This window comes from Heterocephalus glaber, unplaced genomic scaffold (assembly GCF_053883595.1).
Source record: "Heterocephalus glaber isolate CG9 unplaced genomic scaffold, H.glaber_assembly_v1.0 deba00000621, whole genome shotgun sequence".
Lineage (NCBI taxonomy): Eukaryota > Metazoa > Chordata > Mammalia > Rodentia > Bathyergidae > Heterocephalus > Heterocephalus glaber.
The window spans coordinates 30,788,595-30,808,901 of NW_028258153.1; the positions used below are offsets into that span (position 1 = coordinate 30,788,595).

At 41.4% G+C, this 20,307-nt stretch overlaps 1 long non-coding RNA gene across 1 annotated transcript; it reads left to right on the top strand.

The window, feature by feature from the left end:
* Positions 1 to 1,178: 1,178 nt before the first annotated feature.
* On the top strand, positions 1,179 to 19,041 carry LOC147829418 (uncharacterized). Its single transcript, XR_015449219.1, has 3 exons — positions 1,179 to 1,301; positions 1,590 to 1,663; positions 18,170 to 19,041. It is a non-coding gene; the product is annotated as an uncharacterized LOC147829418 (long non-coding RNA).
* The last annotated feature ends 1,266 nt before the right edge of the window (positions 19,042 to 20,307 follow it).

Below are 20,307 nucleotides of genomic sequence, written 5' to 3' on the forward strand. Positions count from 1 at the left end.
CATTAGCAACTGAAATTCTTCAATGTATGTCAAGCAGGAGAAACTAAAATTATTCCTATTTTACCTGCTATGTTGGCTGAAATTGACCATGATTGTCAATTCTTGGTTAAAGGAAAAGCTTTGCAAAGAAAATATTTGTGACTTAACATTTATTGAGAGAGCTGTGCACATGAAATAAATATACAATACAGTAAATGCAGACAAAACTAGGAATGCAGTCAGGACAAATCATGTCTGTCTTAGAGAGCTTCCCAGGTACGAAGTTCTTCGCCCGAACTATTTTTTAATAGAAACTTTCAAAGAGCTAGGAAAGAAGGACACACTCATTTTTTGGAAAGAAATTCATTCCAAAAGAGGTAAAAGCGCTGGGCCCCATAAAAGCAGTTTGCTTTAGGAAAAAATGGTTCAAAGTGCATGGATGGCAGGTTTGCAATTCTGAAAATCATGCGTGGTTGTTTGGAGGCCACCACAATGTTTCCTTAAAAGGGATTCACCCGCAGAGAAGTCTCTGAGGAAGGCTTGGGCTGGTTCTTTGCTTCTTTTTTTGTTTTTCTTAAATTCTTTTATTGGTACATTGTAGGTATGCAACACAATTACATTTCTCATTGGGAACTTGTACCTTCACATGATGCATCTTGGTTCTTATTTTTTCCCCATTCCTAGCCCTCCCTTCACCCCCTCCACCCTTCCCTATTTACAAAGACTTTATTTCCATTTTTTCCATTTCTCATCATTTTTCCTTTCCCTTCTTTCCTTTCCCCTGCCCCTCCCTCTACCCCTACCCTTTTGGACCTTTTCTTCCTATTTTGCATTATCGATTATTCATTCTAATCATTGGTACATTTTAGGTATACAATATAATGACATTCATCATGGGAAATTTGCACCTTTCCATAATCTCTCTTGGTTCTTACTTTTCACCCTTGCCCAGCCCTCCCTTCAACCCCTCCATTCCTAACAATTTACAAAGATTTTGTTCCTATTTTTCCATTCTCTCATATTAATTCCATTCCCTTTTATCCTTTCCCCTACCCCTCCCATTTCCTTCCCCTTTGCCCCTTTCTCTGGTGCGCCCTGCGCATGCGCTTGTCCTAGGCCCAAGGTGGTTGCGCGCCGCCCCCCCCCCCCTCCCCCGCTCCAACCGCTCTCAGGCAATGCGCGTGCCTTCGCTCTGGGCTCCCTGCCTCGCGCTCTAACCGCTCTTGAAGCTTTACTCCGGGAAGGCGCATGCGCGAGCGCAGAGGCCTGGTTGACGGTTGGGGCCAACATGGCGGTTGCAGAATTCCTTACTGAAACCAGAGGTAATGGTTATTCTGACCCACCACTTCCGCAGTATGTTCCTGCACCTTCCCCTTGTGCCTGCCCTTGAGGTATTGGCATGTGTGTGTCCTGGGGGGCAACACTCCCTCCTGTGCCCCGGGCCCCTCTCTAGCTGGCCCTCGGCTTTTCCCAAGGCCGTGGGTGAAGCCCCAGGCCGGGCCCCAGTCCCTGTTCTGCGGTCCGAGGCTGGGCGGGACGGGGACACCCAGGGATGTGGTGGAGCTTGACAGCGCGTCACGTCTGTGTCCCTTCCATGCGCCGTGATGCAGAAGCCCGAGGAACACTTCTCGTGTCTGAAAAGCGTCGTCCAGCGCCTCAGAGAAGTAGCTCCTGTCACTGAAAAGTGAGTGGCCCGCTGTGCGACACCGTCCTTGTTTTCACGTATGAAACTTGTTAAGGCAGGGAAAGTATCAGCCTCCATTCATGTGCCAGCTACACTCAGTAGTGACTGCCCAAGTTGTATAACATGCTTTTTTGCTCAGTGTGATGTCATGCGGTGATTGAGTTGCAAATATAGGTTCCTGTGGGTGCAGGAGGCTGGCAAAAGTCAACAGTAGCGTTGTGTGAGAACCAGTTGACTCAAAGGAATTTGCACTAAACAGATTTATCTATTGTATTTTTAAATTACGGTATGCATGTGTTATGTCCAGAAACTTCATTACATGCTTTGTGCGTGCGTGTGTGTGTTTTGCTGGGGAGACCTTGTGTGTACTTGAGGATGGGAAGGAATTTTAGTTCTTATTTTGGGAGTCATGAAAATTGTGGGTGGTGGTTTATGAAACTGTGGTATACTCGATGGGCTCCTGAAGACTGTAGGAATTCTCAGGGCATGGGTGGTTTGTTGTAGGTATCTTTGGGTTGTGTTGGGAATGTGAGCATATGAATTCATAGGTTGGGATTTGCTCCATTTTAAATTGGCTGTGACAGTCTAATCTGTGTATTCACCTGTGTGGGTGATGGTGTCTGGGTGGATGTTTGAGATAAAGGGAAAGTCATGATTGTTTTTGTGCAACTGTGTAGAGTTGGTTGTATAAGGAGGGTGTTATATTATGCATGCATACCCAGGCAGTTGGTGCTAAGTGTTTGTAATTTGAGTTTTGGAATATTTCACCCGTGGTTTCTCCCCTCCTGAATGCTGAGATATTGTATGTGTGTGTGTATGTGTGTGTGTGTGTGTGTGTGTGTGTGTGTGTGTGTGTGTGTATGAGAGAGAGAGACAGAGAGAGAGACAGAGAGAGATTGATTTTATTCATAAGGAGTGAGGTTGTTAGAAGTATAAAATGTATTTCTTTGGAGAAATCTGGGATATTTGTAAGTGCTATGAGAACTTTTTGGGTGGAATGTTGCATCCTACAGATGTGTACTATAAATATTCAGGTCCTGGAAAATATTTATCTGTGTGCCTATTCGTATATTAGCATGTGGGAATTGTGTATTAGCCAGTGTACCAAGATTTGTGTGCGTGTGTGTGTGTGTGTGTGTGTGTGTGTGTTTTGGTGCTAGGCATTGAACATAGCCCTCACAATGCAACTTTAGTGGTTATTTCCAATGTGTGTATGTCTCTGAGTTACAGTGTGAATTTTTGGGTTTTGTGGAAGTATATATTTGGAGTCTGGGAGCATGCAAGAGGCTCAAGCATTCTCCTTTGTGTTTGTTTTGGAATGTAATCCTTGAAGATTCTGATGATGTTGTTTGAGCATGTGGTCCTGGTGTTTGTGTTTGTTCTTACATATTTGAGAAGTATAGTATGTTTGTAGCTTTGTGTATATTTGAGGCAATGGGTGTATAATGTATTTATTATGGGAGATGTGGCAGGTACATTATGTGTGATTGGAAAGACAGAAGCTGTGTAGATTGTGTGTGTATTCAGGAATTATGGAGCATGTGTATTGTAAAATTGAGGGTTTTTGTGTGGCCTGTGAAACAACTGTGTGCTTGGTGCATTTGTAGGGCCTGTGCCAATAAGGTGTTCACTGTGTACATATTGGCAGTGGGTTTGTTACACATGTATGCTGTATGTGTATGCATAATTGCAGAGATGACATATTAACATTTAGAGTGGCTAGGGTTCTTTAATTCTGTGAATGTCTGGGTGGTAAACAGGGTCTGTCTCTGTGTTCAGGTGCAAGTGGCATTTTTGCTAATGGTAGTCATTTGTTCCTGGTTCTCTGTCCGGTTTCATCAGGTTTGTAGGTGAAATTAATCATGCTGGGATAGTAACATCATGAGAACTAACAGATAAGAATTTCTTTCCTCCTCCTGGAGGATACCTTATTAAGTATGTACTAGCACACCTTTCATGCACGCACACGTGTGTGTTTAGCATATAGGATGAAGTGATTGTATAATAAAAACATTCAGATTACAGGAAGTACATATATTTGAGACTTCACGTAAATTATGAGTCAGACATTAGGGGATCTGGACCCTTGTGTGTGTGCTGGTCATTCTGAACCTTGCTCCTAACTAGGTTAGTTCATTGTTTAGGGCCAAAAAAACTCATAAATACTAATTTCTGGCTCCTCCTTAGGCATATGAATTGAGTGGTGTGTAGGCAGGTGAATACTCCTTTACCATGAGTGTGGTCCCAGCATAAAGATGTATCTTGACTGGTGGACAGATGGGCACAGAGACTAGCACTTTCATTGGTTCTATCTCAGTGATGGACAGCAGTGATAAATGGTACCGTTTCTTGGGCAGAGGTCTGATGGGCCAAGACCTCTCCCATGAAAATCTCCCTGAGAAGCAGCTAGGCAACCACTGCAGGCTGATAAATGAGGACATCCTTCATGGGGTCCAGCTTTGAAAGCCTGCAGAACCTCTGCCCCCTGGTACTGTTTTCCTCCTGGTTGTGAGCACTGTTGACTGTCAGGCAGTTTATCTGCATCAGTAGGTTTGGTGCTAGAAAGAACCTCCCCACATCCTTGTTGCTGATGAAATGTCTTGGTGTCTGACTTGGGAATGAGGGTTCAGTGGGTCATGTTTTGAAGAAATGTTCTCCTTTCTCTTCTGAAACCTCAGAATACCTCTGTCTCTGAAACACTCATGTCAGATTTCTGTTTTTCTGATAAGTATCCATGGCCTTGATTTATCCTATTCTGGTTGATAATGAGAGGAAGCTGTGTAATTAAAGTGGTCACCAGCTGACCCCACAACTTCTCATACCTCTCTAGCACCCACACAATTATTTCCTTGGCTCTGAATCTCCTGACTGGGATCCAAGGATAGATAATACCTGAGGGGCATTGGCCTTTGCAGGAAGAGGTCAAAAAGGCAAGTCAGGGGATATGAGTACCAAGTCGTGGTTTGGATTTTAATTGTCCCTCAAAGGCTCCTCCCTTAAAGGCCTCGTCCCTATTTGATGATGCTGTTGTCAGGTGATGGAACATGTGGGGAGATGAGGCCTAATGGCAGCAGCATTTTCATGAGGGAAACATTGTGGCCTGTCTTACTTTCTCATTGCTGGGACAAAAATACCTGACACTCAGAAGTTAAAGGAGCAGAGGTTTATTTTGGCTCAAAGATTGTAGAGGTTTCAGTCCATAGTCAGCTGGCTTGAAGGCAGGGTGGCTTGGAAGAGGAGAAAGAATTCATGGCATAATCGGCAAGGAGCAGCAGCAGTAATCAAGGGAGTAGGAAGGATATGTACTTCCAAGCCACATCCCCAGGGAACTACCTCTTTTCACCAAGCTTCATCTCCCAACATCACACCCACCTATCAGTGGACTAACCCAGTAAAACACACCCATGATCTAGTCACCTCCCCAAAGCCCCACCTATGAGCACATAATGCTTGGGGGGACATCAAGGTATAAACCATAACATTCCAACCCTGGCTCCCAAAGACTCATGCACATCCCTTTGTGCAAAATGTATTTAGTCCCAGGCCAGAGATCTAGCTCAGTGACACCGTGCCTGCCTGGCAAGCACAAGGTCCTGAATTCAATCCCTGGTACCAGAAAAAAAAAAAATCAAAATGTATTTAGTCCATCTTTAAGAGTTGCCAAACTTCTAACAGTTTTAGCATTGCTAAATTTCCAAGTGCAGAGTCTCTGAGATTTAAAGCAAACTCTTAGCTGGAAACCCCTGTAAAAATGAAAAGAAAGGTAAACACTTCCAGCATTCAATGGCACAGGCTAATTATTCCCATCCCAAAAGGCAGAAATAGGGGGTTAGAGAGAAATGGGATCAAAGCAAGTACAAAATTCAGCAGAGCAAACATTAAATTCCATAGTTCCATGTCCAGCACCCAGGGCAATCTGTGGCAAGATGTGAACTCAGAAGGGTTTGGGTGACCCTGTCCTTAAGGCATTGCTGGTGATTGTAGCTCTCATGGCTTCTCTCTTGGGCCAGCTTTGCTCACTGCTTGAGGCTTTTGTTAAACAATCCAGATTCCTGCCTTCTCCATTCTTCTGGGTCTCCACTGCACTTTCAGCTTCAGACTCACAACTTCACACATTGCCCTCTTGGGCATACTGTTTGACCTCCCAGGCCTTCTTCTGAAGTCTAGATGGACGCATTCTGGATCCCACAACTCGTATATTCTGTGTGTGTCTAAAACCAACACCATATGGATGACTTGGGTGTCTGCCACCAGCAAGAGATTTGTTTCTCTTGTTCATTCAGACAGACACTCAGGCTGCTGCAGCCATGATCCAAGAGGGCCCAGATCCTCTTTGAATTGTAGTCAGATCTTGCTGTCATCTACATGGTGCTGTTTTGCAGACTTTTAAAATTCAAGCATAATCAGGTTAGGCGAGATTCCAGTAAGATTTCAGAGAAAAACGTGGGAGATTTGGCAGTGTGTAACACTGTCAGAGTCCCTACAAGCAGCCTGAAAAAGGCAGTCATGTGAAGTTGTGAGAATTTATTCAAAGCTGCAGCAAAGACCCCAGGGAGGTAGAGATGCCAGGAATGTGGAACTCCTCCTGAGTATAACCACAGGTATTGATGAAAGCCAATCCAAGAAAGAGGCCTTCTGCACAGGCAAAGACGTAGGCCCACATGGGCCCACAAGGACCCATATCATACCACTATACACCCCAGTGAGTGACATGGAGCTACAGGATTTAATGTTTGCCCTTTTAGATTATGGTCTCGGTTTGGTCTAATTCATCCTTGCTGTTTTACTGTTCCTTCCTTTTAAAATGGAAACATTTACCCTGTGACATCATATCTTGGAACTATACAACGTTTTTTAGATTTTTTTTTTTCGGTACTGGGGATCGAACTCAGGACCTTGCTCTTGTGAGGCAGGCGCAGCACCACTGAGCTAAATCCCAAGCCCTCTTTTAGATTTTTATAGGTACTGATAGCTAAATGTAATTGTGACAGGTTTGATTTTTCTGGCATTCAAGAGAATGAATAGCTGGAGAGTCAGTTCCAGTAGGAAAAAAGAAAAGGTGTTTTTTTGTTGTTGTTTTGTTTTTTTAGCAACAAACTGTCATGAAAGAAGATGATAGGCTAGCACCTGAGTTTATCTTGCCTAATGCCAAGGAGAGGGAGTTGACATGGCATCTTTTGCCGGAATCTTATCTCAATCTGTAGTTGGGTTCCTGTGCAGTTCATTAGTCCTGAGACACTGCCTGTTCTGTAATGGCATCTTACCTGGTTCTAAGGGTCAACAAGTCACCCATGATTTGTGAATCTAGGAAAATTCTGGTGTTTGGAAGTTTGCCGTTTGGATTGTGTGCCTGGTTTCCATTAGTCAGCCCCTTTTCTACACTTTTACAAGTTTTCTTTTTGGTATGTGTGGTACTGAAGATTATTGAACCCAGAATCTTTGCACTAAGCCACATCCCAGCTATTTTAAATTTTTATTTTGAAACAGGGTCTCACTAAGTTGCCCAGTTGAATTTGCAATTCTTCTGCCTCAGCCTGTCAGAGTTCTGGGATTATAGGAATATGCCATGATGCCTGGCTACAAGTACCTTTAAGAATCTTAGGAAAGGGGAGTGTGCAGGGAAAGGGTTAGTGCTATTTCAGTAACTCTCCAGTTAGTCATTATGATATGGCACTAAGTACAGGGAGAATAAGCTACCCTTATGAACTGAAAAGAGATAGGAGAAAAACGCTTAAGCGGAAACTTTGGACTTGAGCTTTTGAGCAGTGCTGGAGCTGTTGGACCTTTGGGAACTCTAGGAAATGGACTGAATGTATTTTGCATTGTGAGATGTACTGAAACATTTAGATGCCGGGGTACAATATTATGGCTTGGATATCCAGTGTCCCCCAAAGGTTTTGTCTCTAACACTTTTGTAGAAAGTACTGAGACCCTTGGCGCTGCCCTGCCTCTCCCCTCCTCTCCCTTCCCTTCTCTTCTCTCTCCTCTTCCTGGTCACCACCAGGCTAGCACTTTTCCTTCATGATATGTTTTCCTGCCACAGTCAAAGAGCAACAGAGCCAAATGACCATGGACTGCAGTCTATGAATTGTGTCAGCCAGTATAAATCTTTCTTCCTTTTAAGCTGTTGACAGCAGATATTTTGTCACAGTGACAGAAAGCTTACTAACATCTCTGTCAAAAACACTGGAGGTTCCCACTCTCCTCCTGTGGCTGCAGTAAGCAAGGAACACTTGAGGGCCATCAGCTTGTGCTCAGTGTTCTAGATCCTTTTTGTTGGGTAAGACTTTACTCATCTATCCTTTGAGCAACAAATATGTCCACGGTACCTTCAAGTTAAAGGAAGCCAGGTGTCATGGCTTATATCTAGATGTCCCTTCCAAACCTCATGTGCTCATAGGTGGGGTTTTTGAGAGTGACTGGATCATGGGTGTGAGATACTGGATTAGTCCACTGATTGGCTTAGCATAGTTCTGTGTGGGGGTGATGGACTTACTGAGGAGGGAAGACTCATCCTGAGTGTGAATGCCACCAATTAATATGCTTGTAACCTGAATGGAATAAAAGGAAAAGTAGAATGAAGGATTGCTGCCTTTGCCTGCCACACCATGAACTGTTTCTTTTCTGCTGTGCCCCTCTGCCATGCTGCCCTGTCTTGGAGCCAGCTGACTATGCACTGAAACCTCTATAAACTGTGAGCTAAAATAAACCTTTCCTCTTTTAACTTGTGGGAGTCAAGTATTTTTTCCTAGCAATGAGAAAGTAAGACACCAAGGGCATCTTCTTTGAGAACATGCCAGAATCCATTCATCTGTGGGGACAGACATGCCTGTGTTCAGCTCGAGAACAGGGAGTAGGCGATGGGGCATCATTGCATCAATGAGACAGCTCCCCGGACTGTCAGTGCCCATTATAATGGAGTGATGCTCCCTTCTGGGAACCCTCTTAGTACTCATTGTGAGTGTATTGATCCAGTCTATTCAAATTAGCACAAATGCTCTAGTCTTTTATGGATGGTGCACTGATGAACACTGTCTTCATCATGTTCTAGTTGCTGAGGCACAATACATCCACAACTTAAGAGAAGTTGATTTTAGCTCACATTTTAAGTCTATAGTCTGCTGGCTTCAAGGTAGGACAACATGACAGAGGGGCATAGTAGAGAAAAAGCTGCTTACATCATGGTGCTCAGAAAGCAGAAAGAAAGGGGAGGAGCAGGACAAGGAGCTACACCCTTCCTGGTCACACCCCCAGTGACCTGCCTCTGCTGACCAGGCCTCATCTCTTAACAGGAAGTCAGCTATACTGCCCCCATGAGTCAGTCACCTTCCAAGAGTCCTGCCTATGAGCACATGGGGCTATGTCTCTATAACAGACATTGAGAGGTAGCTTCATCCCTGGAAGAAATTTCTGAAAGGTCACATCCTTTATTGTGTTTTCTCTGCATTCAGCTCTCCTTGCTGACTGGCAAGGACCTTGAGGAGAAACTTGGGCCAGTTGAGTAAACAGGCTGAAGAATAAGGCTCCAGGCTCAAATTCCAGAGAGTGTGTCACTTCTGTGACCTTACCTCTCTGAACGTCACTTCTCCAGAAGCAGAATAACAGTACAAACTCTACTTGATTGTGAAGATCTGAGCAGTGAATGATGTGTTGTAAGTTGTCATAGTGGCTGGTATTCTGATTATTCATCCATGTACTCAGAATAACACAAAAGCTTGAGGAAAACTTCTTATGTAGTTGAAAAAGCGTTATCTAATTCACCAAAGAAGTATCCCATGTCACTGAAAAAATGAATGGACTTCTGAGTGACATCTTCCTTCTTTTCACTTAGGAAACTTGAAATGTAAGCAAAAGTATCAGCCACCATTCATGTTCTTAAATACACTCATTTGTCAGTGATGTCAGCAACTTTCCAAAATTGAGTAAGTACTATGCTTTTCCTCAGTCTCATTTTATCAAATCAGGATTGAATTTTAAGCATAGGTTGACGGCAGCCTGGCAAAAATCATCAGAATCATTATATGAGAGTCCGTTTACTAAAAGGAATTTACAATATAGAGGATTGTGTGTTTTATTATTAAAATGTAAGACATGCATTGCATGAATAATATTTATTTATAGTCTCATATGTATGTCTGTTGATGGACTTCTGAGAGTTGTATTTTTTCCAATGCATGTTGGAATGTTTTAGTGTGTCAGCAAAAAGTTGAAAGAATTTCTAAATTTGCTTATGGGCACCATCATGTAGCATATTCTATGGGCCTGTAATCTCTGTGTATAATTAGGCAGTGTTGGAGGTTTGTGCATTCAGAACATGTTTTATGGTTATGTATATTGTTCTTGTGGATTCTAGGATTTGTGTATGTGTATTTCAGTGTTTGAGGACAGGTTTATGACTAGTTTTGGGGACTCATAAAATGAGTGTTTGTAGTTGTGGTGTGGAGTTTATATAATTCTTTATTCTATAAATTGGAGAAATTATTTGTATCAGTAATCTATGATTATGTAAGTCAGGTAGTGTGGGCTTGCATGTATATTGGGGATAGATGGTGGTATGTTTGCATATTTATCATGTGTGAGGTAATTTGAGTATATTGTGGCTTGAGAGGAGATCTGTTGTGTTTTCGTGTGTATTCAAGGAACATGTTGGTTTGGAGTAGCATTTTCTGTGGCTATCTGTACTTTTCAGTAGGCAGTTACTAGCATGTATTTGGAAAGTAAAGATATATTTATCTAGCCAAAAGGTGAAGTTATATGTTTCTTCAGGGGAGAATGGAAATTCTATACATATTAGAAGTATGATTGTTAGTATTTGGGGATGTAAGAAGGCTTTGACTAGCTCAGGATAAATAAGAGGTTTTATGTGTATTTATAGATGGTATATTGGAGATGTTCTGTTTCTTAGACTTGTATGTGGTTTGTATGTATATCTATCTGGATGAATTAATTGTATCAGTTTACTCAAGGGTGAGGGGTTATTAGAAGTATTCTAGGTATGTTTAGGGCTATTTGAGTATTGAGGTTAGAAGGAGGTATTCTGGAGGTATGAAAAAATGTATAGTGTTTTGGGAGGACTGTATACATTCAAGAATTAATATTGTTTATATGTGTGCTCCCATAGATGTGTGAGCCTTGTGTATGTATATTAATAAGCATACAGATGTTCTTAGTGTTTTGTCTATTTCTCTGAATGTTTGAGGCATACATTAATGACTTTGGCAGGTGTTTTGGGGGTTTTGTGAGTGTACAAGTGTGATGGTTGATTGGCTGTGTCAACCTGAGTAACACCCAATGAAACTGGTTCAGCGTAGTTCTAGGAGTGGAAGACCCACCTTAGATCATCACCAGAATGGTATTAAAGGGAAATGAAGAAGGAAGGCTTGCTTCTGTTTTCTTCAGAGGAGCTCCAGTTTTCACTTTTACCTTGAACATTGCCTCCTGGGTTCCAGTGCAGACTCTTTAGCCTCCAGCACTGACCCCTTGGCCTTCCAGTGTAGAACCTTCAGCCTTGCATCGAAGACCTTTTGGCCTACTGATATGGATTTGCACAAGATACTGCACTGAGCTCCAGGGCTTTGACTGGATCCTTCAGATCCTCAGTGTACAGACAGACCTTTTGCACTCTTCCACACCTGACTCTGGGCAGCCATTGTAAGCCAATCATGTAAATTGCTATGTATTTGTATATCTTATATTAAATCACTGCCTGATACAGCAAGTGACTCAGGGGTCCTCTTTCTTTTTATTCTGGAATGTAATTTTTGAGTTTTGTGATGTTGCTTTTATTGTTGTTTTTTCTTTTTTTTGGTACTGGGGATCAAACCTGGGTCCTTGTGCTTGTGCAGCAGGCGGCGAAACCACTGAGCTAAACCCCCAGCCCAGTGATGTTGCTTTTATGTGTCATCCTCATGTCTGTGGCATGGTCTAACATATTTGATCAATGTAGGGTTTTTGTGGCTATTTGAAGTCATGAGGTCTAAGTGTATATTCTGGGAGTGCGGGAAGTTCATCATGTGCGTTTACAAAAAGGTTGTATAGATTGTGTGTGGGTTTAGGAATTGTGCAGTATGTGCATTTTAGAGTTGTCGTATTTTGTACAGGTCTTTTATAGATGATACATGAGAAAATAGTTTGTATTATTGTTCCTAGAGTCTGTGTCTATAGTTTTTATTTTTATCATAGGGGCAGTGTATTTATTGCTCACAATTGTATTTATGTACATATTGTATTTGTACACATAGTTGGAGTGCTATGGTGACATTTAGGGTGAGTGGTACTTACTTCTGTAAAATTTACATAGTGACAGGTAGCCAGTGTGTTCAGAGTGCAGGCAGCGGTTGTACACATGTGTTTGGGCATGTCAGTTCTGGAGACATACGGTGTGACTTTTATTGTATATTTGGGGTTGGGTTAAGGATCCTACTTTGGGACAGGTGAATTGTGTGCTCACATCTGTGTGAAAGAATATGGATGTGCTGAAGCTCAGTAGTACTGGCTTGGATACATGATGATAGAAACATCTCCACAGCTGTATGTTTGGTGGTATCAGATTGATAGGTTTATATGAACCATGTTGAGATATTTATACCACTTAAACACCCTGGATCGAGTCTTTTCTACCTGCTCCTGCATATCTGTGGAGTGTATGTGTGTGTGTGTGTGTGTGTGTGTGTGTATGTGTGTGTTTTCAGTATGTGTGAACAGATGTTTCTGTGAAGTAAGAATATTCAGGTGAAAATTAGTACATATATTGAACTCTAAGGGAATTGGAAATGGGACATTGAGAACTATGTAGGCTAATGGGTGTGAACTGACCTTGGCCATTCTGAGCCATTGCACTGATCCTATATAGGACTGTTCATTATTTCGGGCCAGAAAATCCCCATAAATGTTGACTTCCAGCTCTTTTTTGTGAGGATGAATATTGGAGTATGTGTACTTTAGACAGATAGATGCTACTACATTTCTTTAGTTCTGGCATGTGTCTCCTAGGATACCTGGGCCTGACAGACAGCCACAGAGAGCAGAACTAATGCCTCTGCAGTGGATAGCTGTCAGAAAGTGGGGTTTCCTGGAGAAGTTACATGGGCCAAGTCCTTTGCCATGCAAATCCCTTTGAGGATCATTTGGGCAAGCTCAGGTGATGATAGTTTCCCTGTGGTGCAGCTGATAGAAAGGACAACCCTCCCCCATGGGGTCCAGCTGTTGAAAGCCAGAAGAACCTGTGCTTTTACTACTGTCTGCCTTCTGGCTAGTGGGTACTGCTGGGTATCATTGACCCATTTTTATTTCATTTTTGTGTGGGATGGAAGATCTATGTCTAGATTTTAAAAAAAATTATATCTCTTTCTCTCCACATTATTCATCTGCCCTTCTTTTTTCCATTAGTGCCTTTTGTAGTCCTATGATTAGGCCCTGCCTTTTGGTTAGACTGTGCCCCAGGTCTGTGAATGTCACCTGTGCTTCTCAGTCCCCAGCCCCTCAGGAGGTAGGGTGGCTTGATCAGATTCTCAAGGTCCTGGAAATAAAACTTGGGAAAGTGGGAGCCCTCCTATGAGTGTTCCCCCTCTCCTAGCCTCTTTAACTCACATCCCTACTGACCCTTGAGCAATGCCAGCCACAGTTTAGGGTTTCCTAACCTCATAACCAAAAGGACTTACCCTGGGAATACAATGGCTCATCCATAGAGGGATCCATTTAGGAATTTTATTAATAAAACGCTAGGGCTGGGGATTTAGCTCAGTGGTTCTGCCGCTTGTCTTGCAAGCTCAAGGACCCGAGTTCGATCCCCAGTACCAAAAAAATAAATAAATAAATAAAAAGCTCATATTGATAGACCAGTCCATCTTAATAAATTCCTCTGAAAAAGAAGACAGTGGATAAAATTTATTGCTTATAATTGTTGTATAAACAAACCAAGAAATTCAGGATAAAATTCATCCTATAAATCAAATAGAATATATATACTAGAAATTTGCAGTAGACATAAAATGTGTACTAGAGATAGTACTATGATTCCTCTTAAATCCACCTGAGCTAAACCAAGTTCTCCATTTCAGTTACTTGTATATTTTTTATTTCTAGAATATTTGTTCTATTTTTAAATACAGTGTTTTTTGTATTCTGCCAAAGGCCTCAATCTTATTTTTAATGCCTCCAACATAATAATTTATTTTGATGCCTGTGGTTGATAAATTCATTATGAGTGTTCTGTGGATCTCTGCTATGTTCGCTCATTTTTCCTCTTGCCAGGTAAAATTTTCTCTTCTTAAATTCCTGATTATTTTTGAGTGGCTAGCAAATACTGTGATTAAAACGTATAGGGTTAATTCCAAGCTCTTGATGATGGAATCTTTCTGCAGAGACTTTGCCTCTATCAGAAATATGGAAAGAGAGAATTATCACTCTTGGATCACTTTAATCCTCTGAGGGGACCAGGGATTGAGACTATTTGAATCCTGTGAGAGGGCCATTTCCAGCTCATTCTCACTCTTGGGCCAGAAACAGTAAACTGTTATCCAAGGTCTCTCTTGCTTAGAAGTTTCTTAAAAGCATGAGCCTTCAAAGGGGTTAGATTTGGTGCTATGTCATCCCACTTCCAGCTCAGGAAGTAGTGTAGGAATACTGATGAATCTCTCAATGAACTGAGCTAGTCCCCTGATTCTTCATGGTCTTTGTGTGATAGATCTTCCTTCTGGCTTGGAGCTACACCCCCAAACAGAAGTATATAAAAATCACACAGGTAGACTGAAATTTCCTTGTAGACGTATTTCAAAAAATATAGCAAGAAATGGGTGAAATTAACTGTAATAGTGTACAGATGCTCCTTGACTACCATGGGGTTATGTCCTGATAAATCCATCATAAACTGAATATATCAAAAATTGAAAATGCCTTAATACACCTAACCTACAAAACATCTTGCTCAGCAGCACAGTAACCTGTGGAGTAGTGGTTGTTTGTCCTGGTGATTGTGGGGCTGACTGGGAGGTGTGGCTCATTGCTACTACTACCCAATAGTGTGAGAGAATCCTACTACGTATTGCCCTCCCAGGTAAAGATCAGAATTCAAAATTTGGAGCATGGTTTCTATTAAGTACATACCACTTTTTACTATCATAAAGTCAAAAAATCAAAAATAGCACCATTGTAAGTTGGTGACTGTCTTAGTTACTGTTCTTGTTGCTGAGACAAAATACCGAAAATTAAAGAAGGAAAGGTTTATTGTAGCTCACAGTTTGAAGAGGTTTCAGTCCATAGTCAGCTGTCTCCAAGGCAGGGTGGTGTGATAGAGGGCCATCTCAGAAGAGAAACAGTTCATGGCAAAGCAGGGCAGGCAGAAGGCAGCAAGCAGTAACAAGGAAGCGAAACAGCAAGCTAAAAAAGCAGCCCTCTTTCTGTCCCTTATATTCTATCCAGTCTACATCCCTTTGGGTGGCACTCACACCTAGGGTGGGCCTGGCCATTATCTACACTCAGAACTATGCCAAACTGATCAGTGGACTAATCTAATAATCACACACCCTTAATCCTAGCAGCACATGCTCTAGATCCAACCACCTCTGAAAATCCCCACCTATGACCCGAGCGTATGAAGCTTGGCGGGGCAGGGGGGGTCATCTAGACATAAGCCATAATGGGGACTGTTTGTATTTTTTTTAACCCAGCATATCCAAAGTATTATTTCAGTATATAAGCAATATGTACTGATGAGATTTTTTTAAAAAAACTTTTCCTCAGAATCACATGATTTTAAAATCACAGCACATCCTTAGTTGGCCCTAGTCATCTGTGACTAGTGGTAATGTATCAGAACATTGTTGCATGAGCTAAATACTAAAGCAAGAAGCTGTACCAACAGTATGGGACCTGGCAGGAGTTTGTGAAAGCAAAATAGTCAGAACTGGCCCATCAGCCACCTGCAGGGTGGCAGAGGAGAGAGGAATTCTTCAGAAAGCTGACATTGTGCTGCTGTCCATCATTAATGAGAATGAACAAGGCATTCAGTCACCTTTCCCCTGAGAAGGGGTTTGGGAGGCCACTGAGAGAGGTGAGCATGTCTCTCTTGGGACTAGAGAGCCATGAGATGTTTCCTGAGACTTATCTGGAATAACCCCCTGGTCAGAGATGGTGACAGAGGCTCCCTTGTCTCATGAAAAGACAAAGATGTCAACTTTTAGAGCAAATACTTTCACTTGACTTTGAGGCTGACGAGCAGAGAGGAGATAGAGAGAAGGGGCCCACCCACACTTTTCCCTTGCTGCATTCTGGTCCTGAAACATGCCTGGGATGGCAAACAGGACAATTTTAAAGTATAAGGATATCTGGAGTTTAATAATTACTTGGATGGACCAATGCAGTTACTGAGATGAGACTGTTCCTATGATGAAAAGGTACCCAAAACCACAGAACCTACCTGAGATATTAACTGAGAGCTAAGTGGAGAAGGAACAGGTTCAGAGTAAGTTTCCCTGTAGAAATAAGACATACTAAAGCTTTTCTTGGATTTCCCTGACCGAGTCTTGTTCATTCATTTCACTGGTTTCGTGGCAAAGGTTTGGCTTCACCTTCTTCTGGCCTCAGATCGGGATCAGAATGCTGAGAGAAACTGTGGATCAGAGAAGGTGAGAAGCTCATGTTGCAGAAAAGAGTTGCTTCCCAAGGGTCACACTCTTGACCAGTGGGGAGGGACCTCTGTGGCATCCAGTGAGCAGAGATGCCCCTGCCCCTCAGTGGGCTGGTCCACAAGTGCTCAGGGACCAGCCATGTTCTCATAGGTCAAGCCCTAGGGGCACTCAGGAGCTCCCAGCCTTTAGAAGTCACTCTCTGGGCTGTAGAGCCTTCTCTTGGCTCTTGACAAGGTAGAAGGTGATAGGAGGCTTAGAGAGAAATAAACAGTAGCCTCAGTGCAAAAGTTAAGATTTCCTCTTTCATTTATTAGTGAGAGATGATTTAAACTGGCAGAGATTAGAGAATTTTCCTTTCATTTGACTGCCCCCCCAAAATAAAGCATGCTCTTCCCTCCAAACCAAGCTCCATCACCAAGAATCCAGAGAAAGATGCTATCAGCTATCTAAAATAAAGAATGCTGCATGTATAGACTCAAAATGTGTTACATTTTATTTTAAAAAGCCAACATTTTTGAAGAGATAATGATACTTAGTGTTTCTAAAAGAAAAAATAAGGCTAATCTTTGCAACAGAAGAAGTGAGAAAAGGCAGATAATTAGAAAAACATGAACCATGAAAGAAGAATCCATAAAAACATACAATTTTGGACACAGGCAGTATCTTACAGATTGCTTGGGCTCCTTTTTAGGTCTTGGTGAAAAAATTCACTTAAATAATTGCAGAATGTCACAATTAGCAGGTAAAGAATCCAGAAGAACACAAGGAAGCTTGGCTTGTAATTTAGAAATTTCCTTTGTTTTTATTTTTGTTTTTTCACCACCAAACTATGCTGTTATTTTCCTCCAAGAAATTATCCTTTATTGCTACTTTTTTCTTGCCTTTTTTGTCCCTCAAAGACAGTTCAATGCTATATATTGGGATTTGGGCCTTTCCTCCCTTTCTCAGTTCACTCTGGAGCAGACTGTATTTTCAAAGACAGAATCAACAACTGTTAGGGATGGAAGGTTGGTACTGTCCCTCACCTGACTGAGTTCATGTATTTGAATCCAAATTTCTAGTATGGCTTTATTTGGAGTGGGGCCTTCTAAGGAAGTAATTAAGGTTAACTTAGGTTATAAGAGTGGGCTCTGATCTGATAGCTCTATGTCCTTATTTAAAAAAAAGTTTCTCTCTCTCTGTTCTTCTAACTTTACCTGGAACTCTACCTCCCTCTATCTCTCTATACCTATTAGAATCAAAATTGGACTTGAAGCCCCCAGAACTATGAGAAATAAATTTCTGTTTCTTATTCTCCAAGCCCCTGATGTTCTGTTATGATAGGGTTACTGAATTAGTGCATACTGTATCCTACATGTTCTTCTTCACCATGTCTTCATGACTGTCCTACTCCTCATTAGAATTGAAGTGTAACTGCCCCTGTGAAGTTGGCTGGCCTCAGAACATGGTCAGAAAAAGTATGCACTCCCATGTGGTTCTCCTAGGTCACTTGCTCTGCAGACATTTCCTCTTGAAATGCACCTTCTTGGTGCCAAGCTTCCAGGCTGTGAGAAGCCCATAGCACACAGAGAGGCCATGAATAGGCACAAAGCTCTGTGGAGTCCAGTCTTAAGTCATTCCATGTGAGTAAGATACTTCTAGATGGTTCCAACTTCCAGCTGGCAGAGTTTCAGGTGTTTCCAGCTGAAGCCCTGGACGTGTGTCTGAAGTCATCTCTGCTACATGTCTGAACTCCTGACTACAGGATCTGGGAGTATACTAAAATTTTTGCTGGTGTCATTAAATAGAGGATTTTATTTCTGTGCATCAATGATAACTGGAACATAAAATTTATTTCAGTAAAATTTTCTCAGTGGTTGTTATCTTCCTGACCCTACAGATTCTACCATTGCTGACGTGAGATGGAGCGAGAGCCAAGATGAACATGGGAAAGAAAACGTCCCATGGATGAGATAATGACAACTTTTGACCTAGAGAGCCTAGACTTTTTTATGTTGCTTCTCCCAACTTTATTCTCAATGATGAAAGATTCCAAGTTTAACCACAAGTGACTTTAACCACAAGTGTCTCTGTGTTTCTAACTTTGGTTATGTTCAAGATTATGTTTAATAATCATGACCATTTTAAAAGCTGAAACTGTCAAATGTTCAGTCCTTCAGACTAATTATTTTGTTCAGTGAGACTATCCCAAGTAGTTTAATCTCACTACATGGGAGCCAGAGAGCTGCTAGGGAGGGAAGACATCAAGTGGAAAATAGGAAAAGCAAAAGCCAGTTTGGTCTCCCATTAGAAGAAGACAGCCAGGGCTCAAAAGCACACTTGCTACTACATAGTACTTTATTATCCACACGGGAAGTAATGCTATTAACACTGCAACAACACACACACACATCCTGTGTGATTCCATTCACGTACAGTCTTAGGAAATGGAAGCAAATGTACAGTGACTGAAAGCATATTAGTAAATCTGTGTCTGGGGTGGGGAGGGCCAGGCCTGGAAGAAGGGGTACAAAGGAGCACCGGAGGCTTTGGGGGGTGATAGGCAATTTTTAATCTTACTTATGGTAATGGTTTCCCAGCTGTACACGTGTCAGAACTTTTCCAGTTGTCCCTTTTAAATACACAGTTTATTGTTTCCCAGTTGCATCTCTATAAGTGATAAAGAAAATCTGCATCAAATCCAAGATTGTATCACTGGATGTTATGCTGGAGTCTTTCTGTAAAAGAAATAAAAATATTGCAGAAACATTGCTTTTTTTTCAGTCTCTTCCCTGTTTTTCTCTTTTCCAATGCCATTTCCTAAAAGTAAGCCCTGTCAAGATATTAGGGCACATCCTTTGCACATTTTTATGCATATCCCATGTGTGCATTACATTTACTTTCTTCTGTGAGTTTAGAATATTTCCACAAATACTATGATATTGGGAAATTACCTAATTTGTGATTTTCTGCCTGCTATACCAGCTACCAACATTGGCTGCTCAAGTTATGACTACTGTTTCTTACATGCCATGAATCTCCCTCTGCCAGATTCCTTTTTTGTTTGTTTTTGCTAAAGCATATTTTTAAGAAATCTTAGATATTTCTATGCAGCTACAGAAAGGTATACAGATGAGAGACAAACTTTCCAATCCCACCCGGAATGTCCAAAAGTGTCTCTTTTTTGTTTTTCACTTCTATTTGATCAGTAGCTTGAATGAGAATAGAATTTAAGGCCCTAAATCTTTTTCTAAGGACATTTTCTACTACCAGCCCTGTTTTTCCATTGTAAGTAATGTACATTTTTCTTTTAGAAATTTTAATAACTTTGATTAACTCCAGATTGTCTAAAATTGCTTTAGGATGTGTCTATAATAATTAAAATAATTAACTTATATTCTCCTTTTCTTTTATTGACTCCTAATAAAGAAGATAGCGTATCTAGATTGTTTTGTGTCTTTATTTTTTTTTGTCACATTTCTGTGTACTGGGAAATTTCCTAATTTTTTAAATTAGTTCCATTGAATTGTTTCTAAAGGCATGAAGTTTTTAAGTCCATGAGCTGATTCTATTTTTCTGTATTTTTCCTTTGGAAGAGTAATCTTTTTTTTTTATTACTACATGTTTGTGGTTCATAATGTTTGCCTTCACTGTGGGGAGTTTGTATATGTACAAAATACATCTTAATTCCTCTGTTTAACCACCTTCCCCTTTCCTCTCCCCGCCTCCATCCATCTCTTGTTTCTTTCTTTTTCTTTTTTTAACGTATTTGTAGTACATAATGTTTACATGCTTTGTGTGGAGTTGGTACATGTACATAACACATCTTAATTCTTTTTTTAATCTCTCCCCTATTCCCTATCTCTTGATTGCCTTAACCTTTAAGAAAGATCTACCTACCTATTGCCTATTATCTATTTTTAATTTTGCTCTTTATTTATACTTGAGGTTCCTCCAGTAAGAGAAACTGTGCAATGTATGGGTAGTCTGTTTTTAATTTATGGATATCATATCTTCTTGAATTCTGAGCAGAGATTT